The sequence below is a fragment of the Vicugna pacos genome, unplaced genomic scaffold, assembly GCF_048564905.1.
Source record: "Vicugna pacos unplaced genomic scaffold, VicPac4 scaffold_17, whole genome shotgun sequence".
Lineage (NCBI taxonomy): Eukaryota > Metazoa > Chordata > Mammalia > Artiodactyla > Camelidae > Vicugna > Vicugna pacos.
The window spans coordinates 303689-322774 of record NW_027328738.1 but is presented as its reverse complement, the minus strand read 5'-3'; the positions used below and the strand labels follow the sequence as shown (position 1 = coordinate 322774).

Here is a 19086-nt window from a genome sequence, read left to right as displayed (position 1 = left end):
GCAGACCCCCAGTCCAGCCTCTGCACCACGATGTTCCTTAGTGTCACTACCGGTTTGCTGCCTTGGCCTCTAGCTTTGACCAGATCCTCGCCAGATTGTCGATAAATATCACCCATATACCACATCTAAGCTTGCGGTCCAGATGTGACCATGGTTCTTATTTTCTTCCCATCGATGGATTGTTTGATCTTTGTGTAATCGTGTCGGCAGGAAGGCCAGTACCGCCCTCTTGAGGCCTCCCCGAGCCGCCTCTGTGTATAACTGTCCTAGCACCCCAGGGGATCGGGTCTGAAGCCTGGCACTCAGACACGAGGATGTCAGCTGGAGACAGGAATCCACTCCTGCCGTGGCTTCTGCTGTGGCTCAATGTGGCCATAAAAACGGATCCCACAGGCCCTGACGTCACTTGACTCACTGCAGGGATGCTCCCACACTGCCGCGTTCCCCCCAGAGACCGAGGGCTTTTGGCTTGTTCTGGAAGGCCCCACCCCCGAGGGGACACTGGGTCCAGTGGAGCGTCCAGCCTGCTTCCCCGCCAGCCCTTAGGGCCTTGGTGGGGCCTGGAACATCAACTACCCTCCCCTTAGGGACTCCTTTGTCCTTTCCAGCCAACAGACCTAGGTCATAAGCACCTTAACTCACCTGAGGGTGTTTTCCTCACTTCAGGGACAGTGAGGACTGGGCTTCTTCACACTCCTAGTGCCCCAGGTCTGGATGCAGTCTGGCTCTGCCGCCAGTCCTGCAGGTCCCGGCCACACCTCCTGCTGGTCACGGAGTCTGTGCTGTATTCTCTTCCAGGACAACAGGTGCACTCTGCCCCCCCGCCCCGTCCCCATCAGCGGTGGCAGAGGCGGCGGACAGGCGGGTGAGCTTGGGCCTGAGACAATGCCCGGAAACCAGTGCCCCAGAGGCCGCTGGTGACTAGAGGGACCCCGGGGCAGAAGGCAGCATGGGATGGGAGGGGGAGGAAAGTTCAGGATAACGAGATGAAAGTGGGAACAGATAGCACCGTGAGGACCTCGACCATGAAAGGGAAGAAGATAGACAGTGGCAGCTGGAGCGGTGTTGGCGTTAAAAGCTGCGGGCTTTTTCATTTAATTTTATTAATTACCATTACATATAGTGACATATTTTTATTTGATTAAAGATTAGGTGCCATGTCATATAACAGGATATAGTATATTATTTATTAAATAATACATAATAGTAGATATACTAGCATGTTATGTTCTGTTTATTTATTATCAGATAGTATACAATACATATGTAGTTATTTATATACATAATATATAATTCATGTATCTATATAATATATAACACATAACAATGTAGGATTATGATTAATATGTTTTATAACAAGATTACATAACAATAATGATGTAATATTATCCATTGTATACCTTGGTTCATGACACATTCTCACCTAAGGTGCCTGTCAGAAGTATTTATTTATTAAAATTAATATTATAAGAAACAGTTGTGAACCTATCACCCAACATCAGAACAGGACTATTGACAGTGACATACTGTGTCCTATCCTGCCCTAGGCCTCTTCTCACAGGAAGCAACCAGCATCCTGAATCCTGGCTTACACTTGCCTTGTGTTACTTTCACACACACAACATTTAAGATCAGTTAAAACAAATGAACTGCAGGTACATGCAACGAAGTGGATGCATCATACACTCTATGTTAAATTGAAAAAGTAAGCCCAAGAAGGTAGCCTATAGTGTGCTAAGCTTTTAACTGTGTATATATATGTCAACTAAACTCACTAAATTAAGAACCACTACAGCTAGAGTCCAGGTGGGAGAGGGACAGATAAAAGGTGAGGTGAGCAGATTTGCTGCAGGTGAGCGAGTTCCTTTCCAGTAACATGTCATTCTCTCTGAAGCAGGAGGCAAGGCCATCTGCTGAGAGTCAGGGAAGAGACAGAGGGAAGCTTAGAGGTGTGCAGAGAGCAGAGAATGTTGACACCACTGTGTGGCAAGTGGGGAAATGTGCTCACTAGAGAAATCCTGGAGGATTGCCTGGCAGTGGCAACATGCTGGGCATTGATTTGTAGTCTTAGAAATCTGTGCTGGGAGAGCCTGCTGCCTGCAGGCTCAGAACAAATAGAGCTGGGTGAACCGAGATGGAAGTCGTCCTGGTGAGGAAATGAAAAGATCAAGGTTCAAGGGAGTTTTGTTTGTCATAAAGAGAGTGCTGACTGTGGATGCAGAGCTGGAAGGTGGGGAAGTGGAAGTAAGAGGAACGTGGACAGGTAGGAAAGCAGAGGAATCAGTGCATGATGCCCCAGTGAGGGTGAAGGAGGGCCAAGGAGGCTGGTGGAGAAGCAGCTGGATGGCTAGAGTTGGGCACATAAAGGAGAGAGGCTGGACCTGGGGTGGAGACACGCCCGGGTATGAGCCCGGTGGTAGGGTGAATGGGAGGTGTCTGGCTCAGGCTGACGGAGAAGAAGACCCTCCAATGACCATACTGGGTGGTGGAGGGAGAATCAACATTGACGTCTTGATGGTAGGCGGTGAGGCAATGCAGAGCTGGTGGTCCAGCTGCTCCTGACTGAGGCAGATGAGCAGGAAGGCCAGGGTGTCAGGCACTGCTAGGAATGGACTGGGTTTTCCAGGTGCTCCCAAGAGAGGAGGAGAAATCACCTCATGGGGGAAAGTGAGCACAAGGAGGTCAACCCAGGCTCCTGATCAAACGGAGGGTGTGATGGGGCAAATCGTCAACTCCAGAGATGGTGGCCCAGGAAGCAGGGACCATGGGTGAAGTGAGGGGACACTCAGAGAAGAGAGGGAGAAGAGTCTTCTGGGTGTAGGGGAAAGAAAGGCCCCAGGACAAAGGAGCACATGGGCACAGTGATGAGGATGGACTGGCTCTGTTGTGACACTGCAGGAATGGCTGGATCTTTGTCCTGAGGGCTTAGTTTGGGGGGGCTACTGGCCTCATGAGGGCCCCCCTCTCAGCAGCCTGGACAGATGCTCCCGCTCCTGATAGCTCTGTGGCCACCACTGTTCCCGGAAGGGCTCTGCCTCCATCTTCTATCAGACATTCCTGCCCAGTCCCCGACTGCCAGCGAGGGAGCCTGGGCCTCAAAGCCGTTTGCCGTGGAGGGACACAGGCTCCTTGGAGAAGCAGGCTGATCTTATTTTTCTCCGTAACCCACGGCCTAGCAAAGCGCCAGCCTATGGGTGGGCCATTCAGGGGCTCGGATACTTCTTAAATTAACTCAAAGCAGTAGAATAGCAGAGCTGGAGGAAGTGACCACTGAGCTCACAGAGTTCACTGCCCACACCCCCATTCTACAGATGAAGAAACAGAGGCCAAGCAGTGAAGCAGCCTTGGCCAAGGTCACGCTGCTCTTTAATGCTGGCCTGTGTTGGGCATACCAAGTGATAAGCTGCACTGAAGGGCCTGAGAGGGGGCTCTGGGGCCAGACAGCTTGGGTTCAAGTCCCACCCCTGCCATTTACTAGCTGTGTGATTAATGACTGTCCTTCCTGTAAAGTGCCACCTCATTGCTTTGTCATGAACACAGAGTTCCTGGAACAGCAGGACAGAATTCTTTAAAGGTTTGCTGTTGCTTTTGTTACTATTATCACCAAGTGAACCCTGAAATGAAGAACAAAGACAGCAAGATTTTTTATTTTAAAAGATTTTAAAATATGATCATGACTGTTTGATTTAATCTATTCAAGTTTGCATTTGACACTTATTAACAACTACACAATGGATGACTTTTGAGGAAATGTTACTTCATGTCTTTATTTCTCACTAACTACACAGGCTATTCAACAGAAAGCAATTTTTTTCCAGGAAGAGGGACAAAAAGTTAACAATATCTCTGTACCTCTCGGTTCCCAGTGAGTTGGTTGTGATCTGTCAACCCAAATTTGGGGAAGTGCCCGCTCCTCCTGGGCCAGCTGCACTGCCCAGCGGCCTCCAGGGGGCGATTTACCCCCACACGAATCCAGTATCTTGGTTCATATCTTTGCTTCAGATCCCTCAAGGACTGCCCATGCACCAGGGCCCCATCTGCCCCACCAGTCTCACCTGCTGGCCTCCAGGAAACTATCCTGGGTCTCAACCATCCTCTGTTCCTATGCCTGTCCCACTACTCTTCACTTTGTCCTTCAAGTGTGGGCTCCTGTGGCTCGCCACCAAGCAGGGGTCTCCCAGTCCTCCACCTTGGGGAACTGCATCGTCCTGCATGGTGCCTAGCGAACCTGTGTGGAGCCAGGAAGAACACAGAACAACAGGTGCTCAGAGGGGCTGCCTTTCCCACTACAGGGGCCCTGGAGAGCTTTCTCCCAGCTGGTTATTCACAGGCGCTGACGCTGTGGAATCTCGATCTTACCAATTTAAAGGGCATCATCACTAATTACAAAAGAAATCATTTTTTCAGTAGCAAAAGGAGAAAAGACTTTGTGCCCCATGCCCCCATCTTTCTTCCTCCGCCTTCAGAGGTGATTCTCACTCTCTGGGCAAGGGTAGAAAGTAACAAACAGAATATTATTTTTCAATGATTCTTCTTTCCCACTCTGAAGATTGCATCCCAGGACCGATGAAGGCTAGGATGGTTTGGCTTCCCTGTACTGAGTATTCAGAGGCTCGGGGGGAGGGGGTTAGGGAGATAATTCAGCAATATGGAACCAAACAGAGACATTAAAAAGTTCTACTCTAAACAGAAAGGAAGCAGGATGCTATAGAAATGGGAAAACCATCATTGGAAATGACATAACGAGTTACAAGACAATAAACATGAAGATGTAAAAAAGCAAAAGTACATCAAAATACAAAATGGTGGGAAAGGGAGATGGTAGCAAGAAAAGATAGATTTTTTTCTCTTTCTTTTTCCTTTTTCTCATTATTCTTAAGATGTGATGGAGCCTACGTGATTATCAGTCTAAAGGAAATAGATATGGTAATGGGTTGATATACTTGAAAAATAGGGTAACCACAAATCGAAAGGATATAATAGAGTTAAAAAAAAAAACCAAAAAAGAAACAAACTCTAAATGGCTTAAAGACTTAAACAGACAAGACGCTAAAAAACTCTCAGAAGAAAACATAGGCAAAACATTTTTTGACATATATCTCAGCAGGGTTTTCCTAGGGCAATCCACCCAAGCAACAGAAAATAAAAGCCAAAATAAACAAATGGGACCTAGTTACACCTATCAGCTATTTCAAAGCAATAGAAACCATAAGCAAAACGAAAAGACAACCTATGGATTGGGAGAAAATATTTGCAAAAGATGAGACTGAACATAGCTTAACTTGTAGACTATAAAAATAGTTCATACAACTTAATAAGAAAAAAAAAACAACCCAATCCAAAAATGGGCAGAAAAACTAAACAAGCAATTCTCCAATGAAGATATACAAATGGCCAATAGTCATATAAAAAAAGGCACAATATCACTAATTATCAGAGAAATGCAAATCAAAACTACAATAAGTTGTCATCTCACACTACTCAGAATGGTCACCATTCAAACATCCACTCACCATAAATGCTGGAGAGGCTTGGAGAAAAGGGAACCCTCCTACATTATTGCTCGGAATGTAGTTTGGTGAAGCCAATGTGGAAAACAATATGGAGATTCCTCAAAAGACTAAAAAAAGACATCATTTGATCCAGCAATCCCACTCCTGGGCATATATCCAGAGGGAACCTTAATTTCAAAATATACCTGCACCCCAATGTTCACAGCAGCATTGTTTTCAATGGCCAACACATAGAAGCAACCTAAACGCCCACTGACAAATTACTGGATAAAGATGTAGTATTTAGATATAAAAGAATATTACACAGTTGTAACAAAGAAGGAAATAATGCCATTTACAGCAACATGGATGGACTTGGAGATTATCACACTAAAGTGAAATAACTCAGACAGAGAAAGACAAGTAACATATGATACCACTTATATGTGGAATTTTTAAAAAAGATACAAATAAACTTATTTACAAAACAAAAACAGACTCACAGACTTAGAAAACAAACTTAGGAGTTTGGGATTAACAATTACAAACTACTATATGTAAAACAGACAAACAGCAAGGATTCACTGTAGAACACAGGGGAAAATGTTCAGTATCTTGCAACCTATAATGGAAAAGAACCTGAAAAAGAATAGACTATGTATATGTACAACTGAATCACTATGCTGTATACCTGAAACTAACAAAACAGCTGTATATCTGAAACTAACAAAACATTGTAAATCAACCACATTTCAATTTAAAAAAAAAGATAAGCTCTAAATAGCTGTATTCAAAGAAAATCTTCAACTCTTACCTCTTACAAAAAGTAAAATGGGAAGCTTGAGCAGGACCAAATTATACTGAATGAGAGGTTACATACCTTCTCCAGCACGTGGCCCATGGTACACATACATCGTGTTTTCCTTCAGGTAAGAATGGCCCTTAATGCCCTGGGAGCGAGTCCTGCTGGGACAAGGCCTCTGTGGCAGTGGCCTCCTTGTCACCGCTCCATCTCACCAGAAGGCCAGGGTTTTCAGAGGGGAGGGAACACAGAGCTCATACACTTCAGATATATTTCCTGAGAAAAACTGTGGAAAGACCAAATTCACCTGCAGTGCAGGAAACATGAGCACGGCCCCTAAGCAGACTGACAAGCCCGAAGCAAGACGGCCCGATGTTCACATCGGAACCAGAACAAAAACCGTCTGGCCCCAGTCAAACGATCACCATCTCACCTGCAATGAACTGTTCGTACTCATTGTCAGGGATGTTTCTGTTGAGACTTCAGAGATCAAAAAAGTCAGACCAGGGACTCCGGACCTGGTGGATGTCCAGGCTCTACCAATGGTAGAGGCGGCCCCAAGGGGGTATCACCAGCACCGACTCCTCCATTTTCAGCAGGGTCTTCAGGAGGAAGGCGATATGGATACAGACGCCCCTACGGAGGCTGAAGCCCTCCGGAGGGTTGACATAACACAGAAGGTACCTGGGAGGGAGCAAAGGAGAGCGGGTCTTCAGGGCCAGGTCTCTGCACAGGAATCCCGGCTTAGATAGAACAGATACAATGGGAATCTCTTCAAAGCACATGGCCTAGACTCAAGACACGTTCAGCAGCTTCTGGTTTGTATAGTGGAGGCACTGCCCACCGATCTCTGTGTGGCCAATTATTTCGAGTCCGGGAGCACATGCAGAAGACATCTTGGCATCTGTCTATCAACGCTAAGCACCTGACTAGTACCTGAGCACCCGTTCTCCAGGGGCTCTCAATCTTCTTGGCCTAAAGACCCCTGTACACTCTTAATTACTGAGGACTTCAAAAGGCTGCTGTTTATGTAGGTTAAATCTATCAATAGTTCCTGTGTTAGAAGTTAAATAAGAACTTTAAAAAATGCTTATGAGTTCACTTAAAAATAATAACAACCAACTATATGTTACAATTAATACTCTTAAGCAAAAAGTAAGTATATTTTTCTAAACAAAAAGCATTAATGAGAGGAATAGCAGTGATTTTAATTTCTGAAAATCTCTTTTGGACTGGTGAGAGCTTAATTCTATCTGTCTCTACATTACCTGTTTTGTGATATCACAGACCAGGTTTTCCCTGGAAAACCCCACAGGAAACTCGGGAGTGCAAGAGTGTGCAAAAGGCAGGTGACTTCCCGGCGTTCCTACGAAAATAGTCTTGCATCTCAGGGGCCTCGGACTCACTTTGATAACTGCTGCCCTACCCTAGGCGAGATTCTCCTACACAAGAGCCAGGCAAGTGTCCTGGCTTCTTTAATGAGTTACCGCAGCAACACCCCTCCCTTCTCTGTGTTAATGTTTCCCACAACCTCCATTACTGCAGATGAGGATGTAATCCTCAACTGAGGCCTCTAATCCCAGAAGACTACCAACCTTGAAAGGGAGGGCCCATCTACCATCTCTACACCCCGCACAGTCTATTTTGAGTCAAGCCCTAGATAACTGCTAATTGACACTGACCCTTGTCTTACTCCTGAGTTTTATCGAAGGAGCCAACATCTGGATGGAACTGAAATTTCCCTGCTGATATACAAGGCTGATAAACCACCCTATTCCAACATCTGATTCTGGGGCTCTTCAAAACGCGGGTAAGGCCCCGCTTCATAAAAGACGGGTCCTCCACCTGCCCTTCCCAGGGGTTCTGGGAGGCCGCGGCCACGCAGGGCTACCCGGACTCGCGGTCCAAGCCCCAGAGCCCGAGGGGGAGGAAAGCCGGAGGCTGTGCCCCAGCCCTGTCCCCCCCGCCCCAACCCGCTCCCCGGCACCACAGCCCTCCCCGGCCGCCACACCAACCCGGATCCCACCCCGGTCCATGTCCACTGGCCCCGCCAACGGCGCTGCCGTACGTTTACCGTCTGTGAGACGCCGCCCCAGAAAGGATGTCGGCCGCCGACTGACGCGGCCAGAACTAGTGGCCCGGCCAAGCAAGCCGCCATCCCCAGCAGCAAACACCGCCATGGTCCCGGGCAGCTGCACACTTCCGGAGCCCGCTGCCTGCCCCAGAAGCGCACGCCGGCCCGCGAGGAGCGCGGCGTCTGTATCCATGGCAACGCCGCGGGGCCCTCCCCTAGCGCTTGCGTCTGCGTCCTCCCGAGGCTAGACGTGCAAGGACAGAACTTTCGGAGCCAATGGGAGCAAGGGCGCGGCCAGGACGGGGGTGGGGGGAGGCTTATGGGGCAGCTGGGCGGGGCCGGGGCGGGCGGGGCCGCGCGGAGGTCCTCAGCTGTAGGTGGCACCGGCCGGAGGCTGGGGCAGTGCTGCCACCAGTGGGCGGGGCGGCGGGGCGGCGGGGCAGCGTGGCGGGGGCACCCTCACCTGTCTGTGTGCGGGGCTCAGCCTGGGCTCCGGGGCCTCCGCTTGCACCGGAAGTGGACCCAGGCTACCGGTGGGCAAGATAGAGGACTGAGCCCAGGCAGGCACGGCTGGCCAGGTAAGGCACCTGAAGTGCAGATCCGCCAGGCCGGCTGCCGGCCTTGAATACGCGCTGCTAGTCAGTTTCCAAGAAGACGGGATCTGTTCCAAGAGGGGAGGTAGGGCAGGGTGCCAGATGCCTGGTTGGGTGCGGTCTTACAGGAGAGCCACGTTGAGAGGGTGCACAGCAGCCCCTGTGTTGGCGGGGCTAGGAATTTGGGGTATAGGGTGGGGATGATGTGTGCCATGCCCTGTGGTCTCCCAAAGAACTCGCACCCCCAAGCAAAGGACCCTGCTCCCTCCACCCTTCACTGCATCCCCTGCCTTCCCCAGCACCACCGCCCCTGCCCCCGAAGTGTCCCATGACCTCTCCCCACAACAGGCACTGTCCCTGTTACAGGTACTTATCTCCTGGTGGTTCCAGCCCAAGGGTGGGGGCTGTATGTGATCAGTTAGGATGCCTGGAGCCTTTGTATGAAACCTCAGACTATAATGCAGGCGTGCACAGAGGCCCCTCAAACAGGATTCCCTGCATTCCCTCCCCACCACGCACCCACAGCGCAGCTGCCACACCAGGACAAGCCTGCTGGAGGACCGCTGTTCCCTCTCCTCCTGTCCCTGATCAAGAGTGCACCGCCCACACTGCTGGGTATTTAGTGGGCCTTAGAAGAGCAGCTGGTATTTTCATGGACAAATATTTGCTCTTTTGGGAAGAGTTGAGTGCAAAGGGATGTAGGGTATGCCTTTTCTGTTGTCCTGGAACTGGTGACAAGGATGCAAACTTAAGTCAAAGCAGTTTTTAGAGAGAGCCGCAAAATATCTTACCCAAAGATCACTGTTCCCCAACAAAGGCAACACCACCTGGCGGGTGGGGTCCTGGTCCCTCTTTCTGGAGGTTGGGCTTTGCACCCTCCAGCTGGGACAGAGCCCGAAACAGCTCTGAACACGCTCCAACAGGCTCTCCCAGCACAAACTGCCTTTATTTTGAATCTGGCTGAAGGAAGCAGCTGAGAAATCTGGGTAAATCTTCCTGGGTGTAACCATGCCTTTTGTGCTGAATGAAAGAGCGGCTCTCCACATGCTAACAGCTTAGAACTGAATGTGTGTCGAAGCCTTCATGCATGTAGCATGTTGGGAAAAGCGTTTCATGGTGAGGGGAACTCTATAACTTACATGTGTATGGGGAAGCCCTCACTCTAACAGGCTTTTCCTGCACAAACTGCCTTTATTTCGAAATTGGCTCTTGCTGAGAAATCTTGGTAAGTGTTCTTAGGTGTAGCCATGCCCATTATGCTGGATGAAAGAGCGGCTCTACACTTGTTCACATCTCAGAAATGAGTGTGTGTTGAAGCCGTCATTCATGTAGCGTGTTGGGAACACAGAATTTCGTGGTGAGAACTATGTAAATTACATGTCTATGATGAAGAACTCGCTAGAACCGGGTATTCCAGCGCATACTGCCTTTATTTCCAAACTGGCTTCTCAGAAGCCTGTGGTCTCCACTGCAGGTCTGTCTCCAAACCCAGGGCCAGCATGGTGACTCTGCTCCCCCTGTCTATTCTGGACGATCTAGGTGTCCTCCATGGCCCTTCCACCATTGTTTTTTTTGGAAAATTCCGCAGATGGAATGGGCCTGAGAACAGGAGAGCTGGATGCCAGAAGTCACTGCCCAGTGTGTGGCTCCTGGGAGGGGCATCTCCTCTCCGTGGGCTCTGATCTAACCTCCCCAATCCCCCACCCCCACCCCTCTCCTCCTGCATTTCCTGATTGATCCCTGGATAATGGTCCATACCAGGAATGACCTGGGAGAGGTTTTATGAGTCTTTAAGTGGAAAAAAAAAAGAAATCTTTAGACAAGTTACTGAAAGTAACTTCCAGCTTTACCGGGAAAGTCCTCATTCCAATGTTTAAGGCTAGTTGACAGGGTGTCAAATTGCTTAACCACTCACAGCTGAGCAAGTGCTACCTCTCTCTCCAGCTCCCTGCAGCATCCACCTGTGGCAACTTGGCCAAAAGAAGGCAAGAAAGCTCTTTACCCTCGCTAGCACCAGCGTGGCTTTGGAGTCAGTGGAGGCTGAGAGAAAGGGCCCCGCCCTGAGGTTTGGGGGGCCTCCAGCCACAGCCAGAGGAGCGGGGGTTTTCAGAGTGGCCCAGCAGGGAAACCAGGCAAGGCCACCTGGCCCAAGTCTTCCCTGCCCAGAGAGCCTCATGAACTGCTTTGGGCCACACTCCCCGTTTGGGCCCCCTGCAAAAAGGTACCACGGGAGCCACACCTGAGAAGGCAGAAGGACAGCCCTTTAGCCTGGGGTCCCAGCAGGTGTGTCCTGTGAGACCTGTGGCCACATAAGTTCCTTGTCTCTCCAGGTCACTGAAGGGACTGTGCTGGGCATCTTGGTGGTCAGGGACATGGGAACACCTCTAAACTCTGAAGAAGGACAGAGAGACTCTTCCTGGAAGCAAGGATTCCAGGGAGACACCTTGCCCAGAACTGGGGGACTGTGTCCTGAGTAGACCCCTGGGAGGCAATGTGGGTCTGTGGGGTCCTCTTCTGAGAAGGGAGCAGGTGTGTTTTCCGGGGGTGGGGTCCTGCTTTGTCCAGACATGTCCTTGTGTAAGACTCATTTACAAACACCTCCAAGTCCACCTAGGGGTGGCCCCAGAGGTGGGGGTAGAGGAGGAGAGTGAAGGGTGCAGACTTAGGGCCCCCCGAGCCACCCAGGGAGCCAAGGGTCAGTGGGAACATCTTGGGAGTCTAGTGCAGGGGTGGAGGACGAGCACTAAGAACATGCCAAGTCATGCAATAAAGTGACCTGTGACCACGAGACACACGTGGCCGTACACCAAAAGAGGCAGATAGAAATTTAGACCCAGGATCTGAGAACCTTGAGAGGGGCTGGAGGGTCCCAGGAACCCTCAGGAACAGCTCTTCTAGGGGCACAGACATCCCAATACACACATTTCTCATGGAAGCTTTTTGGGGTGCAAAGTGAGTTACCAGGATCCTGAACTTAGTATGGAATCCCACCCCCTTGTTCATCACGGTTCCTGGCAATAAATTGCTGTCATTTGTCCCTGGACATGCACAGGGGAGCTGACTGCTGTGGGGGTCACTGCAGGACTAGAATCTTCTGGTGTCTGCTCTGTGACCACAGAAACCCAGGGGGATTTCTCAACGGGAGAACCTGAAGACCATGCCTGCAAGGACCACCCTCATGGGATGGCCAAGGAGCTCGTGGTACCCAGGTCACCAAGTGACGAAGTTGTGAGGTTGCCTGGGGTATCCTGGGGGCATGTAGATTTCTGAGGTCAGCACGTGGGCCCAGCACTGCTGGATGGTCTGCACAAAGAGGGGCCTGCCCTCCTGATGATGGCTCTTAACACCTGCAGGGAAACTGCTCTCAGGGCTCCTGGAGGTCCATATTGAGAGTGTCCTGCCAGCCTTGTGGGGTCACCTTCCCCTGATGCAGAAGCAGACCCCTCTCCCTTGAGGCCCAGGGGACACCTGGTTCAGGTCCCACCTGTGTGCCCTGGACACGCAGAGTCCCAGAGCTCTGGCACAGACTGGGTTGTGGTCGTGTCCGGGCAAGAAAGGCCCTGGGAAGGGGCTCATTCAAGGGCAGAGGCCACTCTGCAGGGATGCTGGACCTGACAGCAATGCACTGCTTCAGTACTCCATTGGGTTGGGTTTCCAAGCTGTGGGATGGAAGGGCCTCTCCTTCCTGCGGTGCAGTCGGGGGAACTAGATCCATCGTCAAGGTCAGCCCTGAAAATGGAGGCTGCGCTACCTCCATTCCTGGAAAGAAAATCAGTCCCCTCCAGTCCAGGTGATTCAGAAAGTCATTCAGCAATGTTCGGGGCCCCCACTTTAGGCTTTGAATTAGAGCTGAGCGGCTTAGGAGGCCAGATCCCTGTCCGTGGCTCCAGGAGCAGGCTTTCTGCTGGGGGACAGGATCCTCACAAACACCTGTTTCTTTGTGGGACACTCCCCTCTGACAAGCTGGGAGGCAGGGTGCAGTTGTGGGAAATCGTGTTTACATGAGCAGAGGGCCACCATGTGGTGGGGGCACAGGAGACTGTGAGAATGAGTCCCACAGCCTTTCTGGAATCAAAAAACTGGCAAATGTGAAAAAGTGCATAATTTGTTTTATTGAACAGGCTGCTTATGTACGTTTGGAGGACCAGGTTCAAGGACTCAGCATCCCTCCAGGACAATAGCCTCAAGAGAAGAACAGACAGAGCAGGAGGAGATCTGGGGTATCTCCCAGGAATGAGGTGGAACAGGGATTTCTGCAGATTTGCAAGGAGTCCCTGACCACTGAGCATGGGGTTACAGCCCCACGAGACCCCTGTCATGTTTGGCTTGGGCTCTGGCTCTGGCCTGCTCATGTATTCTTCCAGCAGAGTTCCAGAAGCTCAGAGGGTGGACTTAGAGGGGCTGCGTTTGGAACCTAGTGAGGAGTTGGAGGGTCCTTTATATTGAGTCCCTTCATCCTAATCACCGTAGCTGAAGCCCAACACCCCCCAGGCCCCCATGGTTGCCGTGGAGGGAGAACAAGCCTGGCAGGCGACCTAGGGGTCCCACTACTGTGTCCTTCCCTTGTCTTCGTTCCCTTTCACCCCGGAAGGTGTGATTGTCTCGTGTCATGGTGGCCTCCACAATATCCCTCCCAGTAATCTCTCTTCTCCATCAGGTGGGGTTCCCAACCCCGCTCAGCCTTCTCTTCATGGATGCTGAAGGATCAGGCCCACCTGAAGTTCTGAGCTTGAGCAGTAAGGTGGAAACAAAGAAACCAATGGAAACAAAGAAGCAAGTGCTTGTGGCAAACCTCCCCACCACAGAGAAGCTTCCGTGAGTGGAAGGGAGAGTGTGGGCATGCCCGTTTGCTTCCTGTCTCCCAGTGCTCTTAGCTTTCTTATTGCCTACCTGCATGGTTACAACAAAATGATCTGCAAAACTGAAACTATTTACTCTCTCACTTTTACAGGAAAGGATGGCCAGCCTCTGGTCCGGTACCAGGCAAGAAATTGGAGTTCCTTTCCAGTTTGGAAACATCTTGGCAGGCCCAGGTTTGCAAAGGTCTGTAAGAGTAGTTACGGAGTTTTGCTTTTAAACTTTTTTACGGCTGTATATACTTGTGATATGTGGTTGTGATGTGTAATTCTGAGCCGGGATTTTCTCAAACTGTTTCTCACTTCTTATACCAGACATTCCTAAATTCCAAGTGGAACTGCATATTAAGGAAGCCATGGAATTTAGCAAAAGGATACAGATCTCATTTCCTTTTAAGCATCGATGTACCTCCATCATGGCAGTATTTGTTATGTGTTATTGATAGGGGAACTAAGTAGTAAACAGATTAATAGAAAATAGGGGATTTTAGGTACACAGGTTCATCTTTTCAACATTGTTTGTAATATTTGCAGTTTAAGATGACCATTCCTGAGGAACAGGCAGCCTCTTAGAATGAAATAGCATTTCCTCTGAACCATAATTAATTTTTATTTTGTAGACAGCAGGAAGGGTAATAACACATCAAACATTTGGGGACGTCAAAGAGAAAATGTAACTTTCTGGGAGCGCACTCCCCCGCCTCCCCCTGCCCTTTTTACTGTCCCATTCTCCCTGGAAGGCTCTTTCTTATCTTCTGCTCATGGCTCCAGTAACTCTTTCTTCCTCCTTGTTCCTCAGCTGGTAAGGTTAGTTTTCTACTTTGAACAAGCAAACAAGCCAACAGAAGAGAAATTTCACAAGCAACTCCCAGCACATCCGCTCGCCTTCTGATGTCTGTGACCTTCACTCTCGGTGCCCCACTGCTTATTAAAAGTGGCATCGAAAGCCAGTTACTCCAAAAGTCGCCGAGGCCCCATCCCTCCCATCTTCTCTGGGTTGTCACTCCCAAAACCATCCTCTCTTTCACTGCCTCATCTATTTTGTTCTCCTGCTAGTTGGCACGCATCAGTATATAAACGTCTATCCTCTTAAACAAACAGCTCTCCTTGACCCTAATTCACCCCCACCAATTGCCACCCTGTGTCTTTGCAGCAAATCTTTAAGGAGTTGTTTAAACTCACTATCTGCATCTTCTCTTGAGCCATCCCCTTTTACACCCACTCTGGCTTTTCGCCTGATCCTTCGCTCTATGGAAACTGCCCCGTTAAGGCCATCAGTGACCACATGTTGCTAAATATAGTGGTCAATTTTGACTCCTCATCATGCTTGGTCCCTCGGTAGCATTTGACCCAGCTCTTCCATCCTTCCTACCCCGGGTTCCTGCTTCACTCAACCTCCAGCCCATCACTCTGTCTGTTTCTGCTTTTGGCCTGCTGGCTGGTCCTTTGCCAATGTCTCCTGTTTTTTCCAAACATATACTGTGGGTGTTCCCCAGGGTTTGTTCCTGGGCCTCTCCTCTCTCTCTCTGCTATTCCTTTGGTGGAAGCAACCCAGCCTTGGAAATTGGCATGCCATCAATTTCTCGATTTCTCCAAAATTCCCTGATTTCCCCTTTCTATCTGAGCCTTTATCCCTGAGACTCACATCACATTCTTTTCCTTTCATTCATCTTGCTTTCTCATTCATACATATGTTCTACTATGTAATTACTTTTCCAAATTTTGAATCAGTACATATACATCATGTAAAATGCTCAAATATGTATTATTTCCACTAAGATGCTAATTCTACCTTAGAACATTTCTGCACTTCTGTATTTATGTGAAAAAAGCGAATAGTATTTCTACAAGCCTCATAGTTAAACACTGTGTTAGTTTGGGGATATTATGTAACATGAAATAATGGTACATGAACATAGTCGTTTTTCATTTATTTTTATGTAACACCGAGATGAGGTTTTTGCCCTGAAGACTGGTTTTATTGAAATGTTACCTACGTTACGGACAGTCAGTTTATGTGAAAGCCCTCATTTCTCCCCTTTTTGATATATGCTCCATTTGGCTATATATAACATATAACTTGGCATGAAACAAAATTCCCAAATCATTCACATAATACAATTAATATGTTTAATTATATTTTTTAAATGTTAAAAAGAAAAAGAAAACAGATTCCTCTACCTATTAGGCACTTCTGTGGCAATATGTAACACACCCCTTAACCATGACATTGAAGAACTGAGCTGATACCAGCCCCTTTCCACCTGCTCAGCCCCACCTTTTCCCATCCCCTTTCCCATCCGGAGAGGACATCCCTCCCATTGTCCAGGCCCAGATGTTGGAACCATGTCCTTTCTCTCTCTTTCTTTTACACTCACAGACAGCAAATCCAGCTTGTTAGAAAATTCTGGATATTCTGTCTTAATTAAATACCTGCTCTCTGCTCCCCGCCCTCCTAAGAGCCACCTTCAGCCCTTCCTGGATACCAATAGCCTTCTGTTTCCATCTTTGCTTTCCTACAATCTCTCATCCACACAGAGTCAGAGGGAGCCTGTAAAAACATACATTGGGGGTGGTGGGTGTTGCTCAGTGGTAGGGCGCATGCTTAGCATGCTTGAGATCCTGGGTTCAATCACCAGCACATTCATTAAAATAAATAAATTACTTCCCCCCCAAAAACACAAACACAAAAGCATAAGTTGGACTACATCACCCCTCCCCTCAAAACTCACTAAACGGGTCACCATGTCATTAGGAGCCAAAGTCGTCACAAAGGCCTCAGGACCCGGCGTGCTCTGCCTCTCTGCCCACACTCTCCCCCTCACTCTGGGGGCCTCTGGCTCCGGCTCTTCCTTCTTCCTCCGGATCTATTCTGCTTCAAGTTCATTACTCCGTGAGATCTGCCAGGATTGCCTTATTCTCTCCTGCCTGCCTCCCACCCCACCGCCATCACCCGAGTTTGCTCATATCACTCTTTTTTAAAAATTTATCCAAACTCTTGCTACCCCAACATGCTGCCTGTTTCCTCTGCTAAAATTCTGAGCCCCCAGTGATGGGGAGTCATGTCTATTTTGTTGACTGATAAAGCCCGAGAGCCTTGGGAACGGTCTAGTTAGGAGATTCCCGTATGTAGTAGGAGCTTATACACATTTGCTGAATGAATGTAGATGCCCTGGTCCAATCCGATGGAGCACTTCTGTGACGTGCTCAAAGAATAACTCTCCTTTCCACCTGAGAGGGGGTGACAACTTCCCTGCTGATTAAAGGCAAGAACTTTTTGCTTTATGCTGTTAACCTTAGGCGGGGAGACTGGGGGATCTTCATATATATTTTTAAATTTGGTTCACTCTGCAGTTGGTCTTTGGTCTCTGTATAATTTTGAGAAACTCTTTATGAGTGATCATTCTTTGATCAGATTGAACAGGTTCCAGGGGGAAGGACCAAGCCTGTCCCATCAGCCATTCTATGTGTCTTGTCCTGGGACCCAGTGGATGCTCAGCATGTAAGTGAACCGACAGGAGTGAGTGAAGAGATGGGAGCATCTCATTATTGTGGCGGATCTCTGTCCAATGCCTTGAGATTTGGGGAAGGGTTTACGAGTGCAGAAGGGAGAGGTCAGGTCCTCTGTCCTTTTCCTGAGTGCCCTGGCCTTACCCATTCCCCCAGCCCCCTCTGGGCAGCTAAGCCAAGGAGCTGGGCCACCAGGGGTTGTGCTGATCAATAATCCACCTTCACCCCAATTCCGGGGGTAGGTACACATGGTTGTAGACACTGGAGTCAGGTCCTTGGAGGAATTCCTCACCGAACTATGTTTTGGACCTTTTATTTTTCTCTAGAACCTCCAGCTGAAGAAGATTGTCTTAGACACATGAAAGTTGAGGACACCTTCTGTCCCCTCGCAACCCAGGTGGGGCTGGGAGTCTGCTGTTTCTATAGCCGGTGGGCTCGTGTTGATTTGGGCATCCCTGTGCCTGAATTCCTGCATTACACTCGGTGGTAAGGATGGGGGTGCCTGGCAGGGAGGGAAGCGGGTTGGGAGACTGTACAGCTGGGCTGATGTTAACCTGGGGTGAGCGGGAGCTTGCTGATGCATGGCATCTCGGGGCAGGGAACTCTCCACACTCAAGAGGGGTTCCCACTCCCGCAGGGGCCCTTTGATCAGGGTGCTGGGCTGTCAGGGGACCACAGGGGTCCCAGTGAGGATTAGGGTACCTTCAGGCAATGGGAAGTGTGGGGTCCAGTGGCAATTGAATTAACTGTGCACCCAAACCCAGCCCCCACCTCTTTCAGCCTGTTTCCTAATCTGCAAAACTGGAATGTTATTAAACATCTCGCGGGGTCATTGATGGGCTGGGACAGACTAGACAGTCAGGAGCTGCAATTCCTCTGTCCCCTGATTGTTTGCCTTCTTTCTGACTATTTGCTCTCACAAGCTCAGTCTCTCTGTCTCTCGCTCTTTCACTTCTAAGTTTCTCTCATGCTCTGGTTTCATTTGATTTCCAACCACCACCCCTCCCCTCCGCCAAACTCCAGATGAGTGAACTTGATTTCTATGTGTCAGTTCCAAATTCCCAGGAAAGATGCTCTGTCACCCTCTGGATCTGCTGTCCAACCCATGAGTTGTGGTCAGAGGAGCGAGTCCTTCTGGGACCAGCAGAGGGTCTCTGCCCAGCCCCCAGCCACCACTGTGGGAGCACATAGCTCTCCATGGAGGAAGTACTGGCTGTGACCTTGTGTCACTAAGTGTGAATTTATGTCTTCTCTTGAACCACCTTCATCCTCCTAAACAAAGATGAAAATTAAACACTCCCGGGATTTGTGTCATGGAACACTCAGGGTGGGGGCTAATGGGGCTGGAATTTCTGCTGTATTTAAGGGGCTACACTGAATCCCCAACGAGAGCCTGCAAAGGGAACAGCACCGGCCCCACCCGGCACTTAGGACGCTGAGTCTGCGTGACGGTGAGCCAGGCTTCTGACCACAGCTCAGGGGTCTGGTCTGACCAATTAGCCTTTGAAACCAACCAGCTTTGGATTCCTCAATCCCACCCTGAGGTTTTACCTGAACCATCAGCTTCTGTATCTCTGAAGACAGATGCTGAGGACCCTTCACGAAAGCCGTTCGCACAGCCCTGTTCAGGCCTTTGTGCTGCACGGTCTGCCCGGCGAGCTGACCGAGGTTGGTATTTTACTGATGTTAGAAGTAGTCTGGTTTCCCGATGTACTGTTTCACTGAACAAGCAACAGAAGCCACTTCTCGCTGATAAAAG

At 49.4% G+C, this 19086-nt stretch overlaps 1 long non-coding RNA gene and 1 pseudogene across 1 annotated transcript; one reads left to right on the top strand and one right to left on the bottom strand.

The window, feature by feature from the left end:
• LOC140692795 (anoctamin-6-like) overlaps positions 1 to 19086 on the bottom strand; it is a 363584-nt pseudogene that overhangs the window by 54392 nt on the left and 290106 nt on the right.
• LOC140692801 (uncharacterized) lies at positions 8822 to 17751 on the top strand. Its single transcript, XR_012068407.1, has 6 exons — positions 8822 to 8946; positions 13083 to 13181; positions 13619 to 13776; positions 13913 to 14004; positions 17233 to 17319; positions 17654 to 17751. It is a non-coding gene; the product is annotated as an uncharacterized lncRNA (long non-coding RNA).